Source organism: Triturus cristatus, chromosome 12 (assembly GCF_964204655.1).
Source record: "Triturus cristatus chromosome 12, aTriCri1.1, whole genome shotgun sequence".
Taxonomy (NCBI): Eukaryota; Metazoa; Chordata; class Amphibia; order Caudata; family Salamandridae; genus Triturus; species Triturus cristatus.
In genome coordinates, this window is record NC_140595.1 from 718,752,487 (window position 1) to 718,769,795 (window position 17,309).

Genomic DNA, 17,309 nt, shown 5'->3' on the forward strand with positions numbered 1-17,309 from the left:
AATAAAAAATGATTTTCATTAAGTCGTACTTTGATACAATTACATTAGAAAAGTCTGATTCATGTTTGTGTTGAACAGATCATCTTAAACCTAATAAAAACTCAAAGTGTTCTCATGATTATAGTAGCAATACTGTGAATGCAAAATGAAAAAGGTATATCAATGAGGAAGAGGCAGATGAAGTATAATCCTAGATTTTAGCAATATTGATGTATTTATGTAAAACAATTATTTGTAAACTATTTGAAATATGGAATTGAGTTTAAAAAGTGTTCTTTTTTAACACCACATAGTTATTCTTGTTTAGAGATTAGGAATCCTTTATTTTTTAACATTGGAATACATATAAAGAATCTTTATTGCAGGCACCGATTTCGATCACCAATACTAAATTAATGATTCCTTCATTGTCATTACAGGAGTTGCTGTGGCTAAGTGGTTAAAGCGCCTTTTTCGTAAACTGGAAATCCTGCGTTTAAATCTCAGCAGCACCTTATTATTGGCTACTTACATGTAAGAATAATTTTCACCATGCAAATGTTGAATACTATTTAAAAAGAAAAGTCTTGTTCTGTGACCTTTAGAATGGTTCATCTTAAATTGAAATAAAGAAACGTGGTATTGTGAAGATTTTTAAAGTAATGCCTTAAATTAAAAAGGGAAAAGACAATGACAAAGATCAAAATAGAGATAAAAGATCATTCTAGAGTTGAATTCAAGTAATGTATTCATGAACAAGGCATAATTCAAAATTCTATGAATAGGGTAAGTAATATATTAATGAGGTGTTTATGAATAAGATGAGTGTTCTTGTCTAAAGTGATTGAGTAGAGCATTGTTTGAACTTAGAAAATATTATGAAAGTGAAAAACTCAGGATTTTCTTGAAAACCATAAGGCAAACTGTTCCTTAGAGTATTTTCAAGAGGTTGCTGTTGCTTAGCTGGTTAATGTGCCTATCTAGTAAACAGGAGATCCTGAATTCAAATCTCAGCAATGCCTTACTTTTCTTATTCTTAAAGAAAACATTATTTTCATTGTCGTACTTTGATACAATTACATTAGAAATGTCTGATTCATCTTTCTGTTGAACAGATCATCTTAATCCTAATAAAAAATCAAAGTGTTCTCGTGATTATAGTAGCAATACTGTGATTGCAAAATGAAAAAGTTATATCAATGAGGAAGTCACAGATGAAATATAACCCTAAATTTGAGCAATATTGATGTTTTTATGTAAAACAATTATTTGTATACTATTCAAAATATGGAATTGGGTTTAACAAGTGTTCTTTTTGAATACCACATAGTTATTCTTGTTTAGAGATGAGGAATCCTTTCTTGTTTAACATTGGAATACATATCAAGAAACTTCATTGCAGGCACCGAGTTTGGACACCAATACAAAATTAATGATTCCTTCTTTGTCACTAAACTAGGTGCTGTGGCTAAGTGGTTAAAGCGCATGTCTGGTAAACAGAAAATCCTAAGTTAAAATTCAGAAGCACCTTATTGTTTGCTCCTTACATGTAAGAATAATTTTCATCACACAAATGTTGAATACTATTTAAAAAGAGTAGTCTTGTTCTGTGAACGATTGAATGGTTAATCTTGAATTGAAATAAAAAACATGGTATTGTGCAGAATGTTAAAGTAATGCCTTGAATGAAAAAGGGAAAAGACAATGACAAAGAGCAAAATAGAGATAAAAGATCATTCTTGAGTTGAATTCAAGTAATGCATTCTTGAACAAGGCATAATTCAAAATTATATGAATATGGTAAGCACTATATTAATGAGGTGTTTATGAATAAAATGAGTGTTCTCATCTAAAGTGATTGAGTAGAGCATTGTATGAACTTTGAAAAGATTATGAAAGTGAAAAACTCAGGATTTTCTTGAAAACTATAAGGCAAACTGTCCCTTAAAACATTTGCAAGAGGGTGCTGTGGCTTAGCTGGTTAACGCGCCCGTCTAGTAAACAGGAGAGCCTGAGTTCAAATCTCAGCAGCATGTTCTTTATCTTATTCTTAAATAAAAAATTATTTTCATTAAGTCGTACTTTGCTAAAATTAAATTAGAAAAGTCTGATTCATCTTTCTGTTGAACAGATCATCTTAAACCTAATAAAAAATCAAAGTGTTCTCATGATTATAGTAGAAATACTGTGATTGCAAAATAAAAAAAGGTATATCAATGAGGAAGTCACAGTTGAAATATTACCCTAAATTTGAGCAATATTGATGTTTTTATGTAAAACAATTATTTGTAACTATTCAATATAGGGAATTGAGTTTAATAAGAGTTTTGTTTTTATACCACATAGTTATTCTTGTTTAGAGATTAGGAATCCTTTCTTTTTTAACATTGGACTACATATACAGAATCTTTATTGCAGGCACCTAATTTGATCGCCAATACTAAATTAATGATTTCTTCATTGTTTCTATAGTAGGTGCTGTGGCTAAGTGGTTAAAGTGCCTCTCTCGTAAACAGGAAATCCTGAGGTCAAATCTCAGCAGCACCTTATTACTGGCTCCTTACATGGAAGAATAAATTTCATCACGCAAATGTTGAATACTATTTAAAAAGAAAAGTCTTGTTCTGTGACCTTTAGAACGGTTTATCTTAAATTGAAATAAAAAACTTGGTATTGTGAAGATTTTTAAAGTAATGCCTTGAATGAAAAATGGAAAAGACAATGACAAAGAGCAAAATAGAGATAAAAGATCATTCTGGAGTTGAATTTATGTAATGCATTCTTGAACAAGGCATAATTCTAAATTCTATGAATATGGTAAGCAATATATTAATGAGGTGTTTATGAATAGGATGAGTTTTCTCGTCTAAAGTGATTGAGTAGAGCATTGTATGAACTTAGAGAAGATTATGACAGTGAAAAACTCAGGATTTTCTTGAAAACTTTAAGGCAAACTGTGCCTTCAAGCATGTTCAAGAGGCTGCTGTGGCTTAGCTGGTTAAAACGCCGGTCTAGTAAACAGGAGATCCTAAGCTCAAATCTCAGCAGCGCTTTCTTTATCTTATTCTTAAATAAAAAATTATTTTCATTAAGTCGTACTTTGATACAATTAAATTAGAAAAGTCTGAATCATCTTTCTGTTGAACAGATCATCTTAAACCTAATAAAAAATAAAAGTGTTCTCATGATTATAGTAGCAATACTGTGATCGCAAAATGAAAAAGGTATATCAATGAGGAAGTCACAGTTGAAATATTACCCTAAATTTGAGCAATATTGATGTTTTTATGTAAAACTATTATTTGTAACTATTCAATATAGGGAATTGAGTTTAATAAGAGGTTTTTTTTAAAACCACATAGTTATTCTTGTTTAGAGATTAGGAATCCTTTCTTTTTTAACATTGGACTACATATAAAGAATCTTTATTGCAGGCACCGATTTCGATCACCAATACTAAATTAATGATTTCTTCATTGTCATTACAGTAGTTGCTGTGGCTAAGTGGTTAATGCACCTATCTTGTAAACAGGAAATCCTGAGTTCAAATCTCAGCAGCACCTTATTATTGGCTACTTACATGTAAGAGTTATTTTCATCATGCAAATGTTGAATACTTTTTTAAAAGAAAAGTCTTGTTCTGTGACCTTTAGAATGGTTCATCTTAAATTGAAACAAAAAATGTGGTATTGTGAAGATTTTTAAAGTAATGCCTTAAATTAAAAAGGGAAAAGACAATGACAAAGAGCAAAATAGAGATAAAAGATCATTCTAGAGTTGAATTCAAGTAATGTATTCATGAACAAGGCATAATTCAAAATTCTATGAATAGGGTAAGTAATATATTAATGAGGTGTTTATGAATAAGATGAGTGTTCTTTTCTAAAGTGATTGAGTAGAGCATTGTTTGAACTTAGAAAAGGTTATGAAAGTGAAAAACTCAGGACTTTCTTGAAAACCATAAGGCAAACTGTTCCTTAAAGCATTTTCAAGAGGTTGCTGTGGATTAGCTGGTTAAAGCACTTGTCTAGTAAACAGGAACTCTTCAGTTCACATCTCAGCAGCAACTTCCTTTTCTAATTCTTAAATAAACATTTATTTTCATTAAGTCGTACTTTTATACAATTAAATTAGAAAAGTCTGATTCATCTTTCTGTTGAACAGATCATCTTAAACCTATTAAAAAATCTAAGTGTTCTCATGATTATAGTAGCAATACTGTGATTGCAAAATGAAAAAGGTATATTTGTAAACTATTCAAAATATGGAATTGAGTTTAAAAAGTGTTCTTTTTTAATACCACATAGTTACTCTTGTTTAGAGATAAGAAATACTTTCTTATTTAACATTGCAATACATATAAAGAAACTTCATTGCAGGCACCGAATTCGGTCACCAATGCAAAATTAATGATTCCTTCTTTGCAACTAAACTAGGGGCTGCGACTAAGTGGTTAAAGCGCCTGTCTTGTAAACAGGAAATTCTGAATTAAAATCTCAGCAGCACCTTATTGTTGGCTCCTTACATGTAAGAATAATTTTCATCACACAAATGTTGAATATTATTTTTTAAAAAAAGTCTTGTTCTGTGAACGATAGAATGGTTCATCTTAAATTGAAATAAAAATGTGGTATTGGGAAGAATGTTAAAGTAATGCCTTGAATGAAAAAGGGAAAAGAGAATGACAAAGAGCAAAATAGAGAAAAAAGATCACTGTAGAGTTAAATTCAAGTATTGCATTCTTGAACAAGGCATAATTGAAAATTTTATGAATAGGGTAAGCAATATATTAATGAGATGTTTATGAATAAGATGAGTGTTCTCCTCTCAAGTGGTTGAGTAGAGAGTTGTTTGATCTTAGAAAACATTATGAAAGTGAAAAAATCAGGATTTTCTTGAACACCATATTGCAAACTGTTCCATAAGGAATTGTTTTAAGGGTGCTGTGGCTTAGCTGGTTAAGGTGCTTGTCTAATAAACATTTAGATCCTGAGTTCATATCTCGGCAGCGTCTTCCTTTTCTTATCCTTAAATAAAAAATGATTTTCATTAAGTCGTACTTTGATACAATTACATTAGAAAAGTCTGATTCATGTTTGTGTTGAACAGATCATCTTAAACCTAATAAAAACTCAAAGTGTTCTCATGATTATAGTAGCAATACTGTGAATGCAAAATGAAAAAGGTATATCAATGAGGAAGAGGCAGATGAAGTATAATCCTAGATTTTAGCAATATTGATGTATTTATGTAAAACAATTATTTGTAAACTATTTGAAATATGGAATTGAGTTTAAAAAGTGTTCTTTTTTAACACCACATAGTTATTCTTGTTTAGAGATTAGGAATCCTTTATTTTTTAACATTGGAATACATATAAAGAATCTTTATTGCAGGCACCGATTTCGATCACCAATACTAAATTAATGATTCCTTCATTGTCATTACAGGAGTTGCTGTGGCTAAGTGGTTAAAGCGCCTTTTTCGTAAACTGGAAATCCTGCGTTTAAATCTCAGCAGCACCTTATTATTGGCTACTTACATGTAAGAATAATTTTCACCATGCAAATGTTGAATACTATTTAAAAAGAAAAGTCTTGTTCTGTGACCTTTAGAATGGTTCATCTTAAATTGAAATAAAAAACGTGGTATTGTGAAGATTTTTAAAGTAATGCCTTAAATTAAAAAGGGAAAAGACAATGACAAAGATCAAAATAGAGATAAAAGATCATTCTAGAGTTGAATTCAAGTAATGTATTCATGAACAAGGCATAATTCAAAATTCTATGAATAGGGTAAGTAATATATTAATGAGGTGTTTATGAATAAGATGAGTGTTCTTGTCTAAAGTGATTGAGTAGAGCATTGTTTGAACTTAGAAAAGATTATGAAAGTGAAAAACTCAGGATTTTCTTGAAAACCATAAGGCAAACTGTTCCTTAGATTATTTTCAAGAGGTTGCTGTTGCTTAGCTGGTTAATGTGCCTATCTAGTAAACAGGAGATCCTGAATTCAAATCTCAGCAATGCCTTACTTTTCTTATTCTTAAAGAAAACATTATTTTCATTGTCGTACTTTGATACAATTACATTAGAAATGTCTGATTCATCTTTCTGTTGAACAGATCATCTTAATCCTAATAAAAAATCAAAGTGTTCTCGTGATTATAGTAGCAATACTGTGATTGCAAAATGAAAAAGTTATATCAATGAGGAAGTCACAGATGAAATATAACCCTAAATTTGAGCAATATTGATGTTTTTATGTAAAACAATTATTTGTATACTATTCAAAATATGGAATTGGGTTTAACAAGTGTTCTTTTTGAATACCACATAGTTATTCTTGTTTAGAGATGAGGAATCCTTTCTTGTTTAACATTGGAATACATATCAAGAAACTTCATTGCAGGCACCGAGTTTGGACACCAATACAAAATTAATGATTCCTTCTTTGTCACTAAACTAGGTGCTGTGGCTAAGTGGTTAAAGCGCATGTCTGGTAAACAGAAAATCCTAAGTTAAAATTCAGAAGCACCTTATTGTTTGCTCCTTACATGTAAGAATAATTTTCATCACACAAATGTTGAATACTATTTAAAAAGAATAGTCTTGTTCTGTGAACGATTGAATGGTTAATCTTGAATTGAAATAAAAAACATGGTATTGTGCAGAATGTTAAAGTAATGCCTTGAATGAAAAAGGGAAAAGACAATGACAAAGAGCAAAATAGAGATAAAAGATCATTCTTGAGTTGAATTCAAGTAATGCATTCTTGAACAAGGCATAATTCAAAATTATATGAATATGGTAAGCACTATATTAATGAGGTGTTTATGAATAAAATGAGTGTTCTCATCTAAAGTGATTGAGTAGAGCATTGTATGAACTTTGAAAAGATTATGAAAGTGAAAAACTCAGGATTTTCTTGAAAACTATAAGGCAAACTGTCCCTTAAAACATTTGCAAGAGGGTGCTGTGGCTTAGCTGGTTAACGCGCCCGTCTAGTAAACAGGAGAGCCTGAGTTCAAATCTCAGCAGCGTGTTCTTTATCTTATTCTTAAATAAAAAATTATTTTCATTAAGTCGTACTTTGCTAAAATTAAATTAGAAAAGTCTGATTCATCTTTCTGTTGAACAGATCATCTTAAACCTAATAAAAAATCAAAGTGTTCTCATGATTATAGTAGAAATACTGTGATTGCAAAATAAAAAAAGGTATATCAATGAGGAAGTCACAGTTGAAATATTACCCTAAATTTGAGCAATATTGATGTTTTTATGTAAAACAATTATTTGTAACTATTCAATATAGGGAATTGAGTTTAATAAGAGTTTTGTTTTTATACCACATAGTTATTCTTGTTTAGAGATTAGGAATCCTTTCTTTTTTAACATTGGACTACATATAAAGAATCTTTATTGCAGGCACCTAATTTGATCGCCAATACTAAATTAATGATTTCTTCATTGTTTCAATAGTAGGTGCTGTGGCTAAGTGGTTAAAGTGCCTCTCTCGTAAACAGGAAATCCTGAGGTCAAATCTCAGCAGCACCTTATTACTGGCTCCTTACATGGAAGAATAAATTTCATCACGCAAATGTTGAATACTATTTAAAAAGAAAAGTCTTGTTCTGTGACCTTTAGAACGGTTTATCTTAAATTGAAATAAAAAACTTGGTATTGTGAAGATTTTTAAAGTAATGCCTTGAATGAAAAATGGAAAAGACAATGACAAAGAGCAAAATAGAGATAAAAGATCATTCTGGAGTTGAATTTATGTAATGCATTCTTGAACAAGGCATAATTCTAAATTCTATGAATATGGTAAGCAATATATTAATGAGGTGTTCATGAATAGGATGAGTTTTCTCGTCTAAAGTGATTGAGTGGAGCATTGTATGAACTTAGAGAAGATTATGACAGTGAAAAACTCAGGATTTTCTTGAAAACTTTAAGGCAAACTGTGCCTTCAAGCATGTTCAAGAGGGTGCTGTGGCTTAGCTGGTTAAAGCGCCGGTCTAGTAAACAGGAGATCCTAAGCTCAAATCTCAGCAGCGCTTTCTTTATCTTATTCTTAAATAAAAAATTATTTTCATTAAGTCGTACTTTGATACAATTAAATTAGAAAAGTCTGAATCATCTTTCTGTTGAACAGATCATCTTAAACCTAATAAAAAATAAAAGTGTTCTCATGATTATAGTAGCAATACTGTGATCGCAAAATGAAAAAGGTATATCAATGAGGAAGTCACAGTTGAAATATTACCCTAAATTTGAGCAATATTGATGTTTTTATGTAAAACTATTATTTGTAACTATTCAATATAGGGAATTGAGTTTAATAAGAGGTTTTTTTTTAATACCACATAGTTATTCTTGTTTAGAGATTAGGAATCCTTTCTTTTTTAACATTGGACTACATGTAAAGAATCTTTATTGCAGGCACCGATTTCGATCACCAATACTAAATTAATGATTTCTTCATTGTCATTACAGTAGTTGCTGTGGCTAAGTGGTTAATGCACCTATCTTGTAAACAGGAAATCCTGAGTTCAAATCTCAGCAGCACCTTATTATTGGCTACTTACATGTAAGAGTTATTTTCATCATGCAAATGTTGAATACTTTTTTAAAAGAAAAGTCTTGTTCTGTGACCTTTAGAATGGTTCATCTTAAATTGAAACAAAAAATGTGGTATTGTGAAGATTTTTAAAGTAATGCCTTAAATTAAAAAGGGAAAAGACAATGACAAAGAGCAAAATAGAGATAAAAGATCATTCTAGAGTTGAATTCAAGTAATGTATTCATGAACAAGGCATAATTCAAAATTCTATGAATAGGGTAAGTAATATATTAATGAGGTGTTTATGAATAAGATGAGTGTTCTTTTCTAAAGTGATTGAGTAGAGCATTGTTTGAACTTAGAAAAGGTTATGAAAGTGAAAAACTCAGGATTTTCTTGAAAACCATAAGGCAAACTGTTCCTTAAAGCATTTTCAAGAGGTTGCTGTGGATTAGCTGGTTAAAGCACTTGTCTAGTAAACAGGAACTCTTCAGTTCACATCTCAGCAGCAACTTCCTTTTCTAATTCTTAAATAAACATTTATTTTCATTAAGTCGTACTTTTATACAATTAAATTAGAAAAGTCTGATTCATCTTTCTGTTGAACAGATCATCTTAAACCTATTAAAAAATCTAAGTGTTCTCATGATTATAGTAGCAATACTGTGATTGCAAAATGAAAAAGGTATATTTGTAAACTATTCAAAATATGGAATTGAGTTTAAAAAGTGTTCTTTTTTAATACCACATAGTTATTCTTGTTTAGAGATGAGAAATACTTTCTTATTTAACATTGCAATACATATAAAGAAACTTCATTGCAGGCACCGAATTCGGTCACCAATGCAAAATTAATGATTCCTTCTTTGCAACTAAACTAGGGGCTGCGACTAAGTGGTTAAAGCGCCTGTCTTGTAAACAGGAAATTCTGAATTAAAATCTCAGCAGCACCTTATTGTTGGCTCCTTACATGTAAGAATAATTTTCATCACACAAATGTTGAATATTATTTTTAAAAAAAAGTCTTGTTCTGTGAACGATAGAATGGTTCATCTTAAATTGAAATAAAAATGTGGTATTGGGAAGAATGTTAAAGTAATGCCTTGAATGAAAAAGGGAAAAGAGAATGACAAAGAGCAAAATAGAGAAAAAAGATCACTGTAGAGTTAAATTCAAGTATTGCATTCTTGAACAAGGCATAATTGAAAATTTTATGAATAGGGTAAGCAATATATTAATGAGATGTTTATGAATAAGATGAGTGTTCTCCTCTCAAGTGGTTGAGTAGAGAGTTGTTTGATCTTAGAAAACATTATGAAAGTGAAAAAATCAGGATTTTCTTGAACACCATATTGCAAACTGTTCCATAAGGAATTGTTTTAAGGGTGCTGTGGCTTAGCTGGTTAAGGTGCTTGTCTAATAAACATTTAGATCCTGAGTTCATATCTCGGCAGCGTCTTCCTTTTCTTATCCTTAAATAAAAAATGATTTTCATTAAGTCGTACTTTGATACAATTACATTAGAAAAGTCTGATTCATGTTTGTGTTGAACAGATCATCTTAAACCTAATAAAAACTCAAAGTGTTCTCATGATTATAGTAGCAATACTGTGAATGCAAAATGAAAAAGGTATATCAATGAGGAAGAGGCAGATGAAGTATAATCCTAGATTTTAGCAATATTGATGTATTTATGTAAAACAATTATTTGTAAACTATTTGAAATATGGAATTGAGTTTAAAAAGTGTTCTTTTTTAACACCACATAGTTATTCTTGTTTAGAGATTAGGAATCCTTTATTTTTTAACATTGGAATACATATAAAGAATCTTTATTGCAGGCACCGATTTCGATCACCAATACTAAATTAATGATTCCTTCATTGTCATTACAGGAGTTGCTGTGGCTAAGTGGTTAAAGCGCCTTTTTCGTAAACTGGAAATCCTGCGTTTAAATCTCAGCAGCACCTTATTATTGGCTACTTACATGTAAGAATAATTTTCACCATGCAAATGTTGAATACTATTTAAAAAGAAAAGTCTTGTTCTGTGACCTTTAGAATGGTTCATCTTAAATTGAAATAAAAAACGTGGTATTGTGAAGATTTTTAAAGTAATGCCTTAAATTAAAAAGGGAAAAGACAATGACAAAGATCAAAATAGAGATAAAAGATCATTCTAGAGTTGAATTCAAGTAATGTATTCATGAACAAGGCATAATTCAAAATTCTATGAATAGGGTAAGTAATATATTAATGAGGTGTTTATGAATAAGATGAGTGTTCTTGTCTAAAGTGATTGAGTAGAGCATTGTTTGAACTTAGAAAAGATTATGAAATTGAAAAACTCAGGATTTTCTTGAAAACCATAAGGCAAACTGTTCCTTAGAGTATTTTCAAGAGGTTGCTGTTGCTTAGCTGGTTAATGTGCCTATCTAGTAAACAGGAGATCCTGAATTCAAATCTCAGCAATGCCTTACTTTTCTTATTCTTAAAGAAAACATTATTTTCATTGTCGTACTTTGATACAATTACATTAGAAATGTCTGATTCATCTTTCTGTCGAACAGATCATCTTAATCCTAATAAAAAATCAAAGTGTTCTCGTGATTATAGTAGCAATACTGTGATTGCAAAATGAAAAAGTTATATCAATGAGGAAGTCACAGATGAAATATAACCCTAAATTTGAGCAATATTGATGTTTTTATGTAAAACAATTATTTGTATACTATTCAAAATATGGAATTGGGTTTAACAAGTGTTCTTTTTGAATACCACATAGTTATTCTTGTTTAGAGATGAGGAATCCTTTCTTGTTTAACATTGGAATACATATCAAGAAACTTCATTGCAGGCACCGAGTTTGGACACCAATACAAAATTAATGATTCCTTCTTTGTCACTAAACTAGGTGCTGTGGCTAAGTGGTTAAAGTGCATGTCTGGTAAACAGAAAATCCTAAGTTAAAATTCAGAAGCACCTTATTGTTTGCTCCTTACATGTAAGAATAATTTTCATCACACAAATGTTGAATACTATTTAAAAAGAATAGTCTTGTTCTGTGAACGATTGAATGGTTAATCTTGAATTGAAATAAAAAACATGGTATTGTGCAGAATGTTAAAGTAATGCCTTGAATGAAAAAGGGAAAAGAGAATGACAAAGAGCAAAATAGAGAAAAAAGATCATTCTAGAGATGAATTCAAGTAATGCATTCTTGAACAAGGCATAATTGAAAATTCTATGAATAGGGTAAGCAATATATTAATGAGGTGTTTATGAATAAGATGAGTGTTATCGTCTAAAGTGGTTGAGTAGAGAGTTGTTTGATCTTAGAAAACATTATGAAAGTGAAAAACTCAGGATTTTCTTGAACACCATATGGCAAACTGATCCATAAAGCATCCTCTTGTTTTTTTTTATTTAATTTCCTTATTAGATAGAGACCACGGGTACAAACAAAAAAAAACAAAAAAAAAAAACATTCAATTATAATTAACTATACAATGCAGGATCAATTCACAGAGTTTAAATTACAGTGGTATACGGCATATTTCAGACTAAAAGACAACTTATACTACTAATACATGAAACAGTTCCCTTGTATCATTCATTACTAACATTGACATGATCTAGTCGAAAAAAACCAACATCAAAACACCTCCATTAGGTCCTACCAGATCACAAACAGATATATGACTAATCAGCTTATATTAAGTTGTCCTTAAATATTAATAAAGAAAGACGAAAAAAGAAGAGAAAAAGACTAGAGAAGAACAAAAGCAAAGTAGGTACGCTAGATAGCTTAACACCTCAGTCTTACGTGTCCATATATGCCCTGACAGCGCCCCATATTCGCTGCCCCAATGCCTTTTGCCGCCTCCCCTTCAAGATATACAAATTGTGTTCCATATTATACGTGAACAGAAAACGAGTTCTCCACACATCGAATGGGGGGGCCTCAGTTTGTAACCACGCTGAGGCAATACACATCCTTAGCACTGCTGCTGCCATGAATATCAAATAACAAACTTCATTACTGGGGTCTGTGCGCACACCACCTGTGTCTATACCCAACAAAATCTCACTAATTGACAATTGTATAGGAGCGCCCAGGATCTCGGATAAAAACCTGTTTATGTGTCTGAACAGTTCTGATAATTTAACGCAAGTGCCAAAGATATGTACTACATCAGCATGTAGAGTATTACATCTGAAACACTTTCCATCTGGATCTCCACCCCATTTTGCGATTTTATCAGGCGTACGATAAAGATAGAACAGAGTCTTATAATGTTGTGTCTTAAGATTGGCAGACATGAATAAGCAGCCAGCCAATTCAATCGAGAGCTCCAGCGGTATTTCAGGGCACATTAATCTTTCTTCCCATTTCATACGATGAGCTTCCAAGTCGTTAGACATTGCCTCAATAATTATATTATATAGTACCCCTATGCGAGCGCGCTTTTTATTTGCCTCAATAAGAGTATTAAACACATTCACAATATTCAGTTTAACAAAATACTCACGCAACTGCAGATACTTAAAAAAGTGCGAAGTGGACAGCTGATATTGTTCCTTCAATTGGGAGAAAGATTTTAACCCATCTGATGTATAGACATCTCCCACTGTAATTAGGCCTCTTAAACGCCAATTAACCACTATACGATCCCAGCAGATACTGGGATGCAATATCGGTGAAGTTAAAGGGGTATAGATAGACACACTTCGAATATTGTACTGCTTCCTTATTACCTTCCAAACCTTGGGGCAGATTTATGAGCCCCTTGCGCCACTTTTGCGTCACTTTTAACATGGGAAAAGTGACGCAAAAGTGGCGCAAGGGGCTCATAAATCTGCCCCCTTATACGCAGCGGCAATCACCTTGAACCTAGTGCGCTTGTAATAGTTCCAATCGATGTCAATAAAGAGACGGTTCCTAGCTTCGGCCCCTAAAAGCAAAGAATATATAGAAGGTTGCAGTGCTGGCTCCGCAGGTCCCTGACCGGTTAATAAAATATTCATTTGCTGCAACATACATACATAGTAATACAAAAGAAAATCAGGGACTGCCCAGCCACCCACTGCCCTAGGAAGCATCATGTACTTCTTAGCCCGACGCGCTTTCCCCTGGGACCACATGAACCTCATGCAAATTGCTTGCAATTGTGAAATAAGTGTACAGGTAATCTCTGATGGTAGACATCGATAAAGATATAACACCTTAGGTAATACCATCATTTTCAGGATGTTGCATCTACCAACCAGTGTCAAATGTAAACATTCTAGCTGATCCAACTGCTTGCAGACCCCGTGTATCAGCTTCTGCCAATTGACTTCTACCGTAGTCGAGGCTCCAGCGTTAATCTGCACTCCCAGATAAATAACCTCGTCTGAGACTCGTGGATCATCGTAAGACTTAATATTCATACAGAGTATCTGGGTCTTAGCGGTATTTAATTTGTACCCCGATACCGATCCATATGCCCTTGCAAGATTTTCGATTTCGGGCATAGCCATAGAAGGTCTTGGTGAAAGCACGGCTACATCTTCAGCGTACGCCAATACACAATACTGCTGAGATTGTATCCTGACTGGAGGTACCCTGCTGCTCTTTTCTATCATTTTTAAAAAGGGATCTATATACAAAGCAAACAGCTTGGTACCACTGCTGATTGAAGACCCATTACATTGATCCATGCGCTAGGTTGTTGGTAGAGCACCTGAATTGATTTAATAAAATTTGGCCCAAATCCCTGAAGTTTCATCAAATCCCATAAGAAGGCCCACGATACTTGGTCGAAGGACTTCTCTGCATCCAGTAATATGAGACTCAGTGGATTCCCCGACACATTTGCATGATCAATTAAAGTAATCACCCGGTTAACGTGATCGGTTGTGCCGCGTTTTGGGATGAACCCGTGCTGATAAATAGAAACCAAAGGGGTTATCACTTCTGAAAGTCTGGTAGCTAGAATCTTTGAATATACTTTCCCATCTGTATTTAATAATGAGATAGGCCGATATGAGCCTGGTAAATCCGGCGGTTTTTCCTTTTTTCTAAACACTACTATACTCGCTTAGCCACATGTTATAGGATGCTCCCCTTTCTGCGCCATTCGAAATGTGGCTAACATGTCCTGTTTTAAAACTTGAAAAAAAGATTTATATATTTCGAGCGGAAGCTTATCAGGACCCGCAGCCTTTCCTACTGGTAATGCTTTAATAGCCGCTTCCAATTCAAACATCTCTATAGGGGCCTCCTATATATCTGCTAATCCTTGATCTAATTTTTGCCCGGCATTTTGCCCGAGAAAGGACAGAGCTCTATTGCTGTCATATTCTTCTGCTGTATATAGACGGACGTAAAAGCTTCTGAAGACTTCCAGCATTCCACTCTCGGTTTCTTCATTTTGTCCAGCTTCATTTTTCATACTTTTAATTCGCTGAGCAACTTCCCTAGTCCTCCCTCTCTGGGCCAGACACCTCCCACTTGCCTCCCCATACTCATACAGCACCTGTCTCTTAGTCTTAAAGGTCTTTGCTGCTTTCTTGCTCCAATTATTATTAACCTTGGCCTTAAATTGCGTCACCTCGGCTGATGTATCATGGGTGTCCCTATTATGAGCGATGTCTTGAGTCAGCAACTCCTCCGCCTTGCCTAAATCCTGGTAAAGCTCCTGTAGCTTCTTTCGCAGCTGTTTTAGAGCGTACAATCCATAACTGAGCACCTCGCCCCTAAAAGCTGCTTTAAACGTATCCCAGACTATCCCAACCCCTGCACTTCCCCTATTTGAATGAAAGAACTCTCGGGCCCACTCACTCATATATTCTTGAAATTTAGCATCCAGCAATAACTTACGATCAAAAGAAAATTCACGAGGCTTGCAGGGTGGGTATAGTATCCGAATAGACAGCACTACTGGCCCGTGATCGGAAGTCACTCGGGGATAAACCTGTATTTGTGCATCGTGGAGCAAATTGTATGAAACTAAGAAATAATCTAGGTGAAATAGTTTTTGGTGAGGAGCCGAAAAGAAGGTATATCCAGGATCAGTCTTCCTGAGATAGGCCCAAGCGTCTGTTAGCCCATGTGCATTCACCATAGATCTTAGCACCCTGTATACCTTTGGTTTCCTACCTACATACATATATTGATCACTACCTAATGTTCCAGAATGGAGATTATTATTCATGTCCCCACAGAGAATTACGGGAGCGGGCCAGGTTGCTAATTCGACATTCAGGTGTTCCAGGACTGCAGCCTCGTCAAAATTTGATCCATAGATGGAGCAAACAGTACATTTAAAAGTTCCTACATTACATTCCGTGATTGGCCACCTACCAGCACTCTCCTCTAAAACTCGTCCACCATCAACCAGATTTTTCCTTGCTAGTATAGCCACCCCACGAGTTGTAGTAGACTGCTTAGTACACACCAGCACACTATACCCTAGATCACTTAAATACTTTCGCTTAGACCATGCTAGATGTGTCTCTTGAAGTGCAATAATATCGCAGTTAAGCCACTGCAATTCCCGAGCAACTCGTTGCCTTTTAATTAAAGCATTCAGTCCTCTCACATTTAGCGTACCTATTCTTAACAGTCTAGCTGCCATCTATCTCTAACTCTAAAAAAGAAGAAACACTCTGCTCCGTGTCCTGCATTGCTTCCACATGATCAATAAAGAATATACTTGTGATCTCTGTTTTTCCCTTTTTAACCACCCCCCTCTGGCCCCCCCAACCCCGCTGGCCCCACACCGAGACCACCCTCCCTTTCCCCCACCCCACTTCAACCACCCCTTGTGAGCAATAGGACATAGTCCTTAGTGATGCGAGTGTGCGAGATCCACCTCGACAGAGGACCTGCCAGGCTGTTGCCCTCTCCTATATTTATCTGCTATCTGTTCTTACTGAAGCGACATATTTCTAATCATATTTTCTAACCTTCTGTATGAGCATCCTTCAGAGCGGCACCTTATCCCATTACTCCATATATACTTTTAATTGCCTATTCAAGCTCGAGTGTCGCTCACTAAACAGACCTGCTTTTCTGCTCCAAAGAGAAAAAATAACTAAAAAAGACAAAAAATACACAGATAGCATTGCAAAGCAAAAAATGTCCAATTGGTGCAGGCTGATGCTGCCTCTCCTCCCTCTAATATTTAATTCACCTCTAGTACACAATACACCCCACAGTGAAGTCACACTATAACTAGCTGTGTTTTTTTTTTGTTTCTTTCCCACCGTGTTTTTTTTTTTTTTTTTTTTCAAGGTGCTCCACCATTGGTGTCAATAGACTTCAGATATGCTTGCGCCTGAGATTCCTAGGTGAAATATTTAGGTTGCCCCTTATGAATTACCTTGAGTTTAGCAGGGTTCAAGAGGAATACCTGCGCACCCTTAGCTTGAAACGGCTGAAATAGTTGTCGAAATTGCCATCTTAAAGACACAGTTGCTGGGCAATAGTCCGGCCTGACAAAAAAGTCACATCCAGAGCCCTTGCGCCGCTTGTCCGGGCGAGCAAGATCATATAGTGCTTCCCTCAGGAACAAAATTATTCATACAAATTATTATCGCTCGTGGAAAAGCTTTAGTACCTGCCATGGCCTTTGACTCCCCGTGAGTCTTGCGCAGTACAAATGGATATCTATGTGCCCTAGTGATCTCGTTCTCCCACTGCCATTCAGCTAACTCTGGGAATGCTTCTGCAAAAGTCTCAATTATAAACTTTCGAACGTCTTTCCCTTCTTTCATCTC